This window comes from Lampris incognitus, chromosome 9, assembly GCF_029633865.1.
Source record: "Lampris incognitus isolate fLamInc1 chromosome 9, fLamInc1.hap2, whole genome shotgun sequence".
Taxonomy (NCBI): domain Eukaryota; kingdom Metazoa; phylum Chordata; class Actinopteri; order Lampriformes; family Lampridae; genus Lampris; species Lampris incognitus.
Window position 1 is genome coordinate 29,540,950 of NC_079219.1, and position 15,702 is coordinate 29,556,651.

At 43.6% G+C, this 15,702-nt stretch overlaps 1 protein-coding gene across 1 annotated transcript in view; it reads left to right on the forward strand.

The window, feature by feature from the left end:
- The window catches only part of rbms3 (RNA binding motif, single stranded interacting protein), a 190,410-nt gene that overhangs the window by 65,848 nt on the left and 108,860 nt on the right, over window positions 1-15,702 (forward strand).

Genomic DNA, 15,702 nt, shown 5'->3' on the forward strand with positions numbered 1-15,702 from the left:
ATGCGCAGCTTCACATTTTGCATAAAAACTTCGATGGAAACATACATATTGCTTCCTAGTTAGCATTTTAACCAGTCACAGAAAATGAATTATCTATACGTGCACATCAAAACCAGAGGATGTATTTTCTCACAAAATCTGTTTTTTGTTTGTTTGTTTTTTGTTTTTTAACTTAGTTCAATAGTATTGTAACGTGCATGGATAAGTAGACACGTTGGTCCTTGACAAACAGGTCGGACCCTTTAGTCGAGCGGTTAGCGATGTCTCCTGCGGTGCGGGCGATACGGGTTCGCGTCTAGGCCGCGGCAGTTCCTGAGGTTGTCCCCCGAATTCGCTACATTGGTGTCAGTAAGTGGGATGGTGAGACCGTGAGGCCATCGGAAGCGTATGCGCCCAGAAGTGTGAAGGAGCTGATTCCCGAAGGAGGGGGGTAGTGTAACGTGCATGGATAAGTAGATACGTTGGTCATTGACTAACGGGTTGGACCCTTTAGTCGACTGGTTAACGTTGTCGCTTGCGGAGTGATAGATACGGGTTCGCGTCCCGGCTGTGGCGACGGTCTCCCAGACTGCCTCCCCCGAATTCGCTACAGTATAGATCGATCATCCCTGTGTTGGCCTCTAGTCTCGTTTAGCAGTGCTGTCCCCCCCCCCCCCCATTTTGTTCACTTTGATAGTTGAGGATTTCAGGATTGCTCCCTAATAATAATTGTATTCCGGCATGAGCAGCTCTTGAGAGCAAGATGTCGGTGTTGCGGTCTTTGCTCCTTTCGGTTCGGAGAGTATCATTCATCGCTGCCGGCGGGTATCAGAGAGCCCTCGCAATGAATGAGACTCGCTCGCGCTGCTTTGACGAGGGCGTGCTTGATTGTCTGAGTGGCCTGAACAAAAGCGCTAATCAATGCGAGGCACGGAAGAACACGCGCCCGCCATGATTGCTGTTCATGTGTCGCAACCGTCCTCAGAGGTAGGCTGACGTGATTATGGCAACTTTTCAGCCATCCGCCAAAAAAAAAGGTCATCAAATCAAAATATCAGCAGAGAGAGAGAAGAAGTGTGAAAAACAACACACTTTCATGGCCGACGAGAGATGAAGTCTCATTGTGGGGTTCGAGACACTCAGCATTAATTTCATCGCTTTAACACCCTCTCTTCTTCTTTCGGCTTGTTCCCCGTTTCTCAGGGGTCGCCACATGGGATTTTATAGATTCCATCAGTACTCTGTAAGGGCACAGCACCAGTGGTGGTCATTGTTAACCCGGGCCTCGACCGATTTAACACCCTACCTCACTTCACTAAAATCAAATGCGACTGTGAGTAGTGAATTGTTTGTTTTTGGTTTTTGGGATTTTTTCCCCAATTTTCCCTTTTTCTTCCCAAATTGTATCTGGCCAATTACCCCGCTCTTTTTGAGCCGTCCCGGTCGTTGCTCCACCCCCTCTCTGCCGATCCGGGGGGCACCCCGACCGACCAGAGGGGGCGCTAGTGCAGCGACCAGGAGAAATACCCACATCCGACTTCCCACCCGCAGACACGTGTTACCTCCAAATAGGAGGTACCTCCAAATAGGAGGTAACACGGAGATTCGAACTGACAGGCAGCGGAATAGACCGTTACGCTACCCGGACGCCGCGTGAGTAGTGAATTGTGAGAGCACCCCGCGCTGACCGCCATATTGGTTCAGGGATCATTAGTTTGCTGCAGAGCTGCAGACATTTTAAAACACTCCCACTACCTGACATGACGTCTGGCACGACAGGGCGTTCGGGGAGCGCCGGTTCTAATCCCCGTGTTACCTCCGGCTTGGTCGGGCGTCCCCACAGACACAATTGGCCGTGTCTGCGGGTGGGAAGCCGGATGTGGGTATTGTAGGGTTTTTATTTCAAGTAACACTAAAAACATTACACAGCTCAAGCTGCTAACGTGCTGCTTTATTCCCTACTTCAATATACAATGAATAGACTGCCTACTCCACATAATGTACGTAACTTCCGAGACAAAAACCACACGACTTCTTAGCCTGTCAACTCTTTACTTCCTGGAGGTGACGTACACTACAGGTATGTGTCCTGGTCGCTGCACTAGCGCCTCCTCTGGTCGGTCGGGGCGCCTGTTTGGGGGAAGAGGGGGAACTGCAGGGGAATAGCGTGATCATCCCACGCGCTACGTCCCCCTGGCGAAACTCCTCACTGTCAGGTGAAAAGAAGAGGCTGGCGACTCCACGTGTATCGGAGGAGGCATGTGGTAGTCTGCAGCCCTCTCCGGATCGGCAGAGGGGGATGGAGCAGCCACCGGGATGGCTCGGAAGAGTGAGGTCATTGGCCAAGTATAACTGGGTAGAAAAAAAGGGGGGGGGATACCTGACATGACATGAATATAATGAACATTAAAAAAAGGCTTCCAGATTTGCTCAAAACAAAACGTGACGTCATAACAGTGCAGCCAAAACAAAGGCAGAAAAACCCATAGGTTCATTTTACGCTGAGGAAAGAAAAGAAAAAAAAGCCTGTGCCAGTCTAACTTCAAATTCCCGTCGCAGAATGTATAAGTGAGTCACTGGTGGATCCATTCATTCTCAAAAATAGAAAATAATATTCAAATGATGTTGAAACCATTTTTACTCGAGAAAATATGTTTAGTTTACCTCCAGTTATCACAATTGACATTGACAGATGACTCCCATTTGGCGATTCCACAATATCAGTGGTTGCATCAATAACTCAGCATTCACTTGGCTGGCTAGAAACAGATATTCAATCCGAAGATGTTTACAAGTCCTCAAATACGGAGGGTCACGTCAAGAGGGAGCAAACAGAAAATTAACACATGAATAAAACTGTGCCATGTATGCCGGCTGATGATGTGTGTCATTGTGTGGGACTAGTAACAGGCATTGCATCTGGCCAGTGATGACTTGACATTGCCATCACACTGAAATGCTTACATTATGTTAGCAAAGTGCCAGCAGGTTGTAATGGTAAACAATGGTGGCTAGGAACGTTGGGCTAAATAACTGACCTGTGCGGATCAGTTTTGAGCTGTCAAATTAAGTTTGTTGCATGGAGATCGTCGGTTTGAATCCCCGTGTTAACTCCGGCTTGGTCGGGCATCCCTACAGACACAATTGGCTGTGTCTGCGGGGTGGGAAGCCGGATGTGGGTATGTGTCCTGGTCGCCGCACTAGCACCTCCTCTGGTCGGTTGGTGTGCCTGTTCGGGGGTGGGGGACTCGGGGGAATAGCCTGCCCCCCCCACGCAAGACTCCACCTGTATCGGAGGAGACGTGGTAGTCTGCAGCCCTCCCCAGATCAGCAGAGGGGGTGGAGCAGCGACCGGGATGGCTCGGAAGAGTGGGGTCATTGGCTAAGTACAATTGGGGAGAAAAATGGGGGAAAATCCCCCCCCCCCCAAAAAAATGCAACAATGAATGGAAGTGTGTTGTAAGCCCTGCTGCAGAGGGCAAGCGATGGTGGTGTGATTATTTTGCCACACAGTGAGCTGTGTACAGCGATGGGGGCGAGAGTTTTTCCATCGGGAATTTTCACAGTTGTATTTAACAGTCTCTTTTAGTCAAAGACCCTTATTGAGTCATTACTGATGAGTCCAAGTAGAGTCTGAAGTCATTTTAGGACAAGTTGCAAGTCGAATCTATCTGACTTAAGTGCAACTTGATCATCAGTCGATGATGTCGATCTGTAAATAGAAAGAAGAAAGGCTACAGAGATGGCTGACAACCGTCAGTGTGTGTGTGTGTGTGTGTGTGTGTGTGTGTGTGTGTGTGTGTGTGTGTGTGTGTGTGTGTGTGTGTGTGTGTGTGTGTGTGTGTGTGTGTGTGTGTGTGTGTGTTACCGAATAACCAGGTGGAATAAAGGCAGCAGTGGCTCCAGTCCTGGAAAATGATGGCTAATGATCATATCTGTGAATATGAAGCTGTCTGACAATGAAGATGTCAGTAAACCGATTTATGCCTCATCAGTGCCCCCTCAAATACAATCAACGCCAATAGCAGGGGCAATCTTGGCACTAGAAGTAGCATTGTATTCTGGGTATATATTTAGAACGACCTTCCATGAATAATAAATACTGAAGAGGCTGTATCAACATGCAAATCCATATCCACAGTAATAAATTGATGCCCATATTATTTAATGCAAAAAAAAAAATGCAGCGGCCGCAGCATCATGGGGGATTTTACAGTCCTTGGCCTTCGTCAGCATGTTCAGTGCTTGTGATGTGGACTTCATGAATCTCAGCCAGTTCTTAACTCACAATGAAGGAGTTTCATTATCAGCCAACCATTAGTATGCCTTACAACTGAATAAGTGTTGGGTTTGATTGCACAGGCATTCAGCGGGGACAAGATAAGTGCATGGCGTGACTAAGAGAGTACGAAATGGCACAGAGTTCTCTCGGAGAGGCAGGCAAGAATGGGGGGGGGGCTGGAGAAAGGGAAGGGAGGTAGTAGTAAAAATAACCCGGGGCTGACAGAAAAGCGAGGGAAACCTTTGAAACCGATGATTTAGCAGACAGCCTCTTTTCAGGAAGAGTTCACGGAGAGAGTGAGAGGAAGAGATGAAATAGTCTCCTCCGAAGTCTGCTGGGGTTACGGGTCGGGTTTGCCATCTGCATGTGTCCACCAATACATATGCCTGAGGAAGACCTGACTGATTGAAACATTGCCGCCGATTACATTAGTTTTGGGAGCATCTCGGTGTGCAGGCCTCGCCCCTTTGCGCCACAGTTACATTTGTCGTTCACAGCTAGCTTACGCAAACACATCAATACCTGGGGGACTGGTCTAATTCGTTAGCATTTTGACAAACTGCAATAAGAAAACTCGAACCGTCCCCTTAAACAACACAAAGTCCTGAGTTCAGTGACAACCTCGCTGACATTGACAGGCTTCTTGTTAGCACCGTGAGAGCTGTGGGAGGGGGAGGTCGCAGAGCGCAGGATGGAGGAAGGAAGGGAGAGGAAACCACTTTAGATTGTAAAGGATTTCCATTTCCCAAAGACAACCGCCCTCCCTGTACGCTGTCTTCCTCTCTCTGCTTCCTACTCCCCCTCTCTTGCCCGTAGCTCATCTCTCTGTCTCTCTCTGTCTCTCTCTGTCTCTCTCTGTCTCTCTCTCTCTCTCTCTCTCTCTCTCTCTCTCTCTCTCTCTCTCTCTCTCTCTCTCTCTCTCTCTCTCTCTCTCTCTCTCTCTCTCCCTGTCCTTCCAAACCTTTCTCCTTCTCATCTCCCTCACTGCTGCCCCCCCCCCCAACACACACAAACCCCACTCCTGCCTGCATACCCGGTCAGCCCATTCTAATGGCCAAGGGCCAGGAACTCTTGGAGCTGCAAGAGATTAGATGGGAACGGGGGCCGTGTGTGGGGGGGGGGTGGGGGTGGGTGGGTGTGTGGCACAAGGAGAATGATACGATATTTGTGAGCGGCTCTCGTCGTGTCTTTTTGTTGGAATATGGTTTGCAGTTTCACTGTTTTCTACTTTACCACATACCAGTAATCCTCACCTCACATTAATACGCCAGTTTGAGTGTATGTGTGTGTGTGTGTGCATGCGTGTGTGCGTGATAATAAAATGTATTCTTTTCATTTATGCCTGGAATATTTGTCTGGTCTGACTGAGCGCATTAGATTTTCATTTCTTTGTCATCATGAGGCCACAGATGGGAGGTACAGCACAGAAATGAGAGGGATTATGCGATGTAATTCGGAGATATTATCATTTCTCCCTTCTCTGGGAATATCCATATTTCTCAGAGAGGCTATCATTTTCATCTACACTGAATACGTAGGAAAGCGTTTGCATTTAAATAATGTTGTTCACCTTTAGTTTACTGCTCCTACAAAAAATGTGTAAACCATGACTCCTAAATATACAAATAGGCACGTTTGAAACAAAAGCTACGCTTAGGGGTAGGGTAATTTAGAGATTAAAGGAACTTACACCGAACTTCATCCTTACATGCATTTATTTATTAGTCATAGGGTTTCGTCTGTCGGACAGACATGGAAACCCTATACCAACTGGAGAAACCTCACTTACTACCACCTTCCGATGACGTATTGCTGATGTCACTGTGTGGCGGAAGAACTGCTGCTGAGAATTGGAGGGTCAAGACTGGATTTTGATACTCGGTCAGTGGGGAGTGGTTTCCGTGTCTCCTGGAAAAGCATAGCAGCCATGTTTATGGCTGTTGTACCTGAAATTGTTCGGATAGCAAAATTATCTCAGCAGGTCTCCACTGAAGACCTTCCGGATGACTCTTAATTTTGATGATGTTTTGGAAGAATATAGCATCCAGCCATATTTGAATGAACAAAAATACAGCGCTGAAGAAGTCCAACGGAGAGGCAGAGGTGAAGGCTGCCGCTGCGGTGGCTGTACTGACAACTGAGATCCTGCAGTGACCGGGGGTGTTTGAGTTACAAGCATGCCAACAGAAACAGCATCCCTGTCCTTCCATGACTTTCACCGTTCAGCAAATTAACCATAGCAACAAATTGGAGCGAACCATGAGTAAGCAATATTTTGTTGAGTAAAGTTGTACGCTACTTTGTTTTTTTTTGCCCCCCCATTTTCTCCCCAATAGTACCCGGCCAATTATCCCACTCTTCCGAGCCATCCCCTTCTGCAGACTACCACATGCCTCCTCTGATACATGTGGAGGCGCCAGCTGCTTCTTTTCACCTGACAGTGAGGGGTTTCGCCAGGGAGAGGTAGCGCGTGGGAGGATCCCGCTACCACCCCCCCCCCGAACAGGCGCCCCGACCAACCAGAGGAGGCGCTAGTGCAGTGGCCAGGACACATACCCACATCCGGCTCCCCCTCCCGCAGACACGGCCAATTGTGTCTGCAGGGACGCCTGACCAAGCTGGAGGTAACACGGGGATTCGAACCGGCGATCCCCGTGTTGGTAGACCGCCATGCCACCCAGACGCCCATTACTTTGTTTGTCACTAGAGAGCGGGTGTGCCGGCGTATTAGGAGCATTACGGCTATAGCGGCGTGTAGAGGGTTCCACGCTCACACATACTGGATGGGAGAAAGCAAACAATTTTTTTTTCTCCAAGGAATCAAAGGAATTGATAGGGTGCTAAAACCTAAAGATATAGGCTGTTTCTTCTCAAGGGTGATGTTCAACTACTGAAAACTGGTCAATCAAATGAACACTTGGGAAAGAAAAAATTCCAACATGTATGAGATGAGGATCATGCCTCAGGACGTGAGATAGGCGGGACAGCTTTCTTTCTGGCAAAGCCGACAACAGCGGTCTACTGTGGGAAGGTTGAACACGGCAAAAGCCCTCCAAGACTGAGAGAACAAAAATGTGTGCGGCAGAGTCAAACATGCACCAACGTCTCTCTCTCACTTGACATTTCTCCTCAACAGCCTTTTTTTTTATCAGATTATTACAGATGAGGTACTAAGGAGTATTTGCAGCATAAGGAGAACAAGGAGAATATGGGGTATGGTTTGAATCATCTGCGCAATGGCAAAACCAAACCTGTTCTGCACTTTTTCTATTGTTCTGTGCCCGTCATTACAGTTATTAATCGTGATTTGTGTGATCTTCAACGGTGAAGATTGTTGACACGTTTAAGAGTCTGATCCAGCCGTGGATGCACTTCTTCCCAGGACAGCATCCACAAGGAGTAAACATCATTCTGTGGGAGTCCTTAAGGTGCCGTTGTGATGACATCGATATTCAGACTCCGTGTTGGTCTTTGCAGACTATGATTCATTGTATTGCATTTGTATTACTGTGCGGTTCCAGATCATTAAAACACCATGTGAACTCTGTTTCGGGATTAACTGGGAGGGTGAGATGCAGTGGTGGGGTTTACCACAAGACACAGGTGTGATTCAACATGGCGGGGAACTGCAGAGGATAACCTCATAACAATTCTAACTCAATGCACTCTAAAAACAATGTTAAAAAAATCAACTGTTACGTATGGCGGTCTATCCATTGCCTAACAACACGGGATCGCCGGTACAAATCCCGTGTTAACTCCATCTTGGTCGTGTGTCTCTACAGACAAAATTGTCTGTGTCTGCGTGTGGGAAGCCTGATGTGGGTTTGTGTCCCGGTCGCTGCAGTAGCGCCTCCTCTGGGGGGTTGGGGGAATAGCGTTATCCTCCCGCATGCTATGCCCCCCTGGCAAAATCCCTTACTATCAGGTGAAAAGAAGCGGCTGGGAACTCCACATCTATTGGAGGAGACTCCGAGCATCCCCACGACCCTGAGAGCAGGGTAAGCGGTTCGGATAATGGATGGATGAATGTAATAGTCTGCAGCCCTCCATGGATCGGCAGAGGGGGTGGAGCAGAGATCGAGACGGCTCGGAAGAGTAGGGTAAATGGCCAGACGCAATTGGGGAGAAAAAAAAACAAGGAACACACACACACACACACACACACACACACACACACACACACACACACACACACACACACACACACACACACACTACTAATAAGACACGTTAGCCCCTATCTAACTGGTCTGACCCTTTAGCCGAGTGGTTAGTGCTGTCGCCTTGCGGTGCAGTGCACCCCGTATCGGATCCCGCAACGGGCTAAAAAATAACCGGCTGCATATATATATATATATATATATATATATATATATATATATGCAACCGGTTATACACTACCATTCAAAAGTTTGGGATCACCCAAACAATTTTGTGTTTTCCATGAAAAGTCACACTTATTCACCACCATATGTTGTGAAATGAATAGAAAATAGAGTCAAGACATTGACAAGGTTAGAAATAATGATTTGTATTTGAAATAAGATTTTTTTTACATCAAACTTTGCTTTCGTCAAAGAATCCTCCATTTGCAGCAATTGCAGCATTGCAGACCTTTGGCATTCTAGCTGTTAATTTGTTGAGGTAATCTGGAGAAATTGCACCCCACGCTTCCAGAAGCAGCTCCCACAAGTTGGGTTGGTTGGATGGGCACTTCTTTGAGCAGATTGAGTTTCTGGAGCATCACATTTGTGGGGTCAATTAAACGCTCAAAATGGCCAGAAAAAGAGAACTTTCATCTGAAACTCGACAGTCTATTCTTGTTCTTAGAAATGAAGGCTATTCCATGCGAGAAATTGCTAAGAAATTGAAGATTTCCTACACCGGTGTGTACTACTCCCTTCAGAGGACAGCACAAACAGGCTCTAACCAGAGTAGAAAAAGAAGTGGGAGGCCGCGTTGCACAACTGAGCAAGAAGATAAGTACATTAGAGTCTCTAGTTTGAGAAACAGACGCCTCACAGGTCCCCAACTGGCATCTTCATTAAATAGTACCTGTTAGAGCCTGTTTGTGCTGTCCTCTGAAGGGAGTAGTACACACCGGTGTAGGAAATCTTCAATTTCTTAGCAATTTCTCGCATGGAATAGCCTTCATTTCTAAGAACAAGAATAGACTGTCGAGTTTCAGATGAAAGTTCTCTTTTTCTGGCCATTTTGAGCGTTTAATTGACCCCACAAATGTGATGCTCCAGAAACTCAATCTGCTCAAAGAAGTGCCCATCCAACCAATCCAACTTGTGGGAGCTGCGTCTGGAAGCGTGGGGTGCAATTTCTCCAGATTACCTCAACAAATTAACAGCTAGAATGCCAAAGGTCTGCAATGCTGTAATTGCTGCAAATGGAGGATTCTTTGACGAAAGCAAAGTTTGATGTAAAAAAAATCTTATTTCAAATACAAATCATTATTTCTAACCTTGTCAATGTCTTGACTCTATTTTCTATTCATTTCACAACATATGGTGGTGAATAAGTGTGACTTTTCATGGAAAACACGAAATTGTTTGGGCGATCCCAAACTTTTGAACGGTAGTGTATATATAGCGTTTTTTCCGAAACCGTCAATGGTGTTTTAAATGCTCAACTAATGAGGGGTGGAATTTCAACACAGATACAGAAAAAATACTGCAATGTATTAAAACTTTTTTTTCCTGGATCTGTGTTGATTTTTTATATGTGTGTGTGTACATATATATACATTTATATACACACACACACACACACCTTGGTTTAAAAAAACACTCAACGGTAGGGAAAGTGCTCAACAAATGGGCAAAATAATCCAGTGAGTTAGATAAATTCTTTATGAGATAGTCCAAGCCTGTTTCATGCTATAAGCAATCATCAGCTGTCAAGTATATATATATATATATATATATATATATATATATATATATATATATAGTCAAGATTTAATGCTTTATTGCCATATCATCAGAACTGATTGGAATTTGTCTTAGTGAGCTCACTTAAACACAGATCACAGACCACATAGAACCACTCACTGATAAAGCACATAATACATTAATCCAAGATAAATGACTAGATAAAATCCAAGCCATAACATAAACTGATCATGAAAGCATACATCAAATGAGTAGACTAAAATAAAATCCAAAACACAAGAACACCATGGATAAAACTCTAGAAACTGAAAATAAGGAACTAGTTCAGGGCCGAGCGAGATTTGAAGGGGGCAGATTTTGGACAATATAACAAGTTCCCCCTGCAAAATTAATGAGCAAAACAGAAGGCTATTTGCCATAAGAAAATCATTTTTCGGGAAGAGAAAACGTGCTGCAATCACAGTGGATAAACTCTACATCAACAGTCTGCTCTGAAGAGATAGAAACAATCTCTTTGTGGTTGTCATGACTGACAATCTGCCATCAACCTTACAAAAGACTAAATACAGCAATGCTGTGATGACATAATATAACTTTGTTGTTCATTTACTTACCTTTGTCTGTCTGTTTTTTATGTTTTATTTCTATCTTGAAGTGTATTGAATGTTCTGTGTTCTGTATTTTGTCTTTGTGTGACCATCTACTTTGTCTGTTTCTGCTGTCTGTGTTAGTGTCTTTCCTATCAGTGTACCACCATCCTCTGTATAAGATTTAGCAATAAAGACTCTACCATTTAAGTAGCCTATCTTGGCAAAGTTGCCTAAAAACAGATTATTTTTGGCACATTTTTAACATTTTTGGGGTTTTATTTATCACAGAATTAAACTTCAACTTTCCCATCTTCATCACACATACATACATGATCAAACATAGATGTTCAAACACACATACACCCATATGCAAATCATCATTTATTGTCTTTTTTCACCCTTGCGAGCATGCGCGTGCACGCACACATGCGCACACACACACACACACACACACACACACACACACACACACACACACACACACAGAACAAACACATGCGTGCACATATCCCTGCAGCTAACTTTGACCTTCAACAACGTCTTCTGTAAAATGTGTGATTTAGCACAGCAGAGGAATTGGTTCTTAGGCAAAAAAAAAAAAAAAAAAGTCTCAAAACATTTACAGAAACTTCAGGTTGCAAGAAACCCATTTATCAAATTCAGATCAGCAATTTAATCAAAAGTTTTCAGCAAGCTGTACTTTTACAGAAAGAGGTTTCTATTTTAATTGAAAAAATACCACTGATTCAACACAAAACAGCTGCAGAACCTGATGGACAGTGTGCTATCATCAATGACTCCATAAACAGTCACTATTGGCAACATCTCTGGTTCACTCGATGACTATCCCCCCTTCTTCCAGACATTCCAACCTCAAAAGATAAAGAACTCAAAGATACATTGGAACAAAAGATCAAAGAAGTAAGTGATAGTTATTAAAAGAGCCCAACAGATGAAATCCAAAAATAATTAAAAACTGCCAACAACAGTTAAATGAGATCAGCAAAAACAGAATTTATTATAAAGCAACTCAGATATGACAGTTTTGGACACAACAGAAAATTCGGTGAGCATCTAGCAAACCAACTTGAATAAAATAAAGAAAAATTCATAATCCTGACCATAAAGAACTCTGTAGAAAAGACTTTGCTCTCTCCACAGAACATAAATTGTGCTTTTCAAACATTTTTTGTAAGAAATGACACACCTCAGACTATGAGCCAAACTCAACAGACATTAAATCATTCCTGAATAATTTACTTTTACGAAGAACAATCAGAAATGGACCAGAAAAATGTGTCCTCTCCCCTCCTCTCTATTCACCCTCTTTATTGAGCCCTTGTGTTGTTTGGTCTAATAATAATAACACAAGGTCAACCTCTATGGAGATGATATTCTACTCTACTCGTGGTACCGTCACACTCACAACAGGAAACCCAGATCATAAACATATACACTGAATTATCTAATTACTCAATAAACTTGTCCAAATCCACGATGCTAATCCCCTCTGAAAATATTTTAAATTCAGCAGCTCACTAATCTGTCCTCTCTTTCATCCATCCCATCTGACTTTCATCCTAGTTAAAACTATTAAATATGACCTACAGCACAGGATGACTCTTCCCCTCTCCATAATTGGCTGTATTTCTTCCATCAAAATTATTGTTTTACCATAACTCAATCACCTGATTACAATGATCCTGACCCAACCTAAGAAAAATTGTTCCATCATTAGACTCAATATATCTATTTCCATTATTTATATTTAAAATCTTTGCTTAAGTGGGTGTCTGGGTAGCATGGAGGTCTATTTAGTTGCCTACCAACAAGGTAATTAGAATCCCCATGTTACCTCCGCCTTGGTCGGGCATCCCTACATATACAATTGGCCGTGTCTGTGGGTGGGAAGCCGGATGTAGGTATGTGTCCTGGTCGCTGCACTAGTGCCTCCACTGGTCGGTCAAGATTGAACACACACACGTATATATATAAAGATAGATGTAGGAAAAAAACTTTAATGCATTTCAGTACAAGCCTGTTTCGTGCATCGCACACTCATCAGCTGCTGCCAGTGCGATTAAATGCTCTCTCTCTCTCTCTATATATATATATATATATATACACTACCGTTCAAAAGTTTGGGATCACCCAAACAATTTTGTGTTTTCCATGAAAAGTCACACTTATTCACCACCATATGTTGTGAAATGAATAGAAAATAGAGTCAAGACATTGACAAGGTTAGAAATAATGATTTGTATTTGAAATAAGATTTTTTTTACATCAAACTTTGCTTTCGTCAAAGAATCCTCCATTTGCAGCAATTACAGCATTGCAGACCTTTGGCATTCTAGCTGTTAATTTGTTGAGGTAATCTGGAGAAATTGCACCCCACGCTTCCAGAAGCAGCTCCCACAAGTTGGATTGATTGGATGGGCACTTCTTTGAGCAGATTGAGTTTCTGGAGCATCACATTTGTGGGGTCAATTAAACGCTCAAAATGGCCAGAAAAAGAGAACTTTCATCTGAAACTCGACAGTCTATTCTTGTTCTCAGAAATGAAGGCTATTCCATGCGAGAAATTGCTAAGAAATCGAAGATTTCCTACACCGGTGTGTACTACTCCCTTCAGAGGACAGCACAAACAGGCTCTAACCAGAGTAGAAAAAGAAGTGGGAGGCCGCGTTGCATGACTGAGCAAGAAGATAAGTACATTAGAGTCTCTAGTTTGAGAAACAGACGCCTCACAGGTCCCCAACTGGCATCTTCATTAAATAGTACCTGTTAGAGCCTGTTTGTGCTGTCCTCTGAAGGGAGTAGTACACACCGGTGTAGGAAATCTTCAATTTCTTAGCAATTTCTCGCATGGAATAGCCTTCATTTCTAAGAACAAGAATAGACTGTCGAGTTTCAGATGAAAGTTCTCTTTTTCTGGCCATTTTGAGCGTTTAATTGACCCCACAAATGTGATGCTCCAGAAACTCAATCTGCTCAAAGAAGTGCCCATCCAACCAATCCAACTTGTGGGAGCTGCTTCTGGAAGCGTGAGGTGCAATTTCTCCAGATTACCTTAACAAATTAACAGCTAGAATGCCAAAGGTCTGCAATGCTGTAATTGCTGCAAATGGAGGATTCTTTGACGAAAGCAAAGTTTGATGTAAAAAAAATCTTATTTCAAATACAAATCATTATTTCTAACCTTGTCAATGTCTTGACTCTATTTTCTATTCATTTCACAACATATGGTGGTGAATAAGTGTGACTTTTCATGGAAAACACAAAATTGTTTGGGTGATCCCAAACTTTTGAACGGTAGTGTATATTATAGCTCAAAGTTGTTAAATGGCAGAACAAGCCTGTTTCGTGCTCAGTGCACTCATAAGTATATATACTATATATATATATATATATATATATATATATATATATATATATATATATATATATACACTACCGTTCAAAAGTTTGGGATCACATTGAAATGTCCATATTTTTGAAGGAAAAGCACTGTACTTTTCAATGAAGATAACTTTAAACTAGTCTTAACTTTAAAGAAATACACTCTATACATTGCTAATGTGGTAAATGACTATTCTAGCTGCAAATGTCTGGTTTTTGGTGCAATATCTACATAGGTGTATAGAGGCCCATTTCAAGCAACTATCACTCCAGTGTTCTAATGGTACAATGTGTTTGCTCATTGGCTCAGAAGGCTAATTGATGATTAGAAAACCCTTGTGCAATCATGTTCACACATCTGAAAACAGTTTAGCTCGTTACAGAAGCTACAAAACTGACCTTCCTTTGAGCAGATTGAGTTTCTGGAGCATCACATTTGTGGGGTCAATTAAACGCTCAAAATGGCCAGAAAAAGAGAACTTTCATCTGAAACTCGACAGTCTATTCTTGTTCTTAGAAATGAAGGCTATTCCATGCGAGAAATTGCTAAGAAATTGAAGATTTCCTACACCGGTGTGTACTACTCCCTTCAGAGGACAGCACAAACAGGCTCTAACCAGAGTAGAAAAAGAAGTGGGAGGCCGCGTTGCACAACTGAGCAAGAAGATAAGTACATTAGAGTCTCTAGTTTGAGAAACAGACGCCTCACAGGTCCCCAACTGGCATCTTCATTAAATAGTACCCGCAAAACACCAGTGTCAACATCTACAGTGAAGAGGCGGCTGCGGGATTCTGGGCTTCAGGGCAGAGTGGCAAAGAAAAAGCCATATCTGAGACTGACCAATAAAAGAAAAAGATTAAGATGGGCAAAAGAACACAGACATTGGACAGAGGAAGACTGGAAAAAAGTGTTGTGGACGGATGAATCCAAGTTTGAGGTGTTTGGATCACAAAGAAGAACGTTTGTGAGACGCAGAACAAATGAAAAGATGCTGGAAGAATGCCTGACGCCATCTGTTAAGCATGGTGGAGGTAATGTGATGGTCTGGGGTTGCTTTGGTGCTGGTAAGGTGGGAGATTTGTACAGGGTAAAAGGGATTCTGAATAAGGAAGGCTATCACTCCATTTTGCAACGCCATGCCATACCCAGTGGACAGCGCTTGATTGGAGCCAATTTCATCCTACAACAGGACAATGACCCTAAACACACCTCCAAATTGTGCAAGAACTATTTAGAGCAGAAGCAGGCAGCTGGTATTCTATCGGTAATGGAGTGGCCAGCGCAGTCACCAGATCTGAACCCCATTGAGCTGTTGTGGGAGCAGCTTGACCGTATGGTACGCAAGAAGTGCCCATCCAACCAATCCAACTTGTGGGAGCTGCTTCTGGAAGCGTGGGGTGCAATTTCTCCAGATTACCTCAACAAATTAACAGCTAGAATGCCAAAGGTCTGCAATGCTGTAATTGCTGCAAATGGAGGATTCTTTGACGAAAGCAAAGTTTGATGTAAAAAAAATCTTATTTCAAATACAAATCATTATTT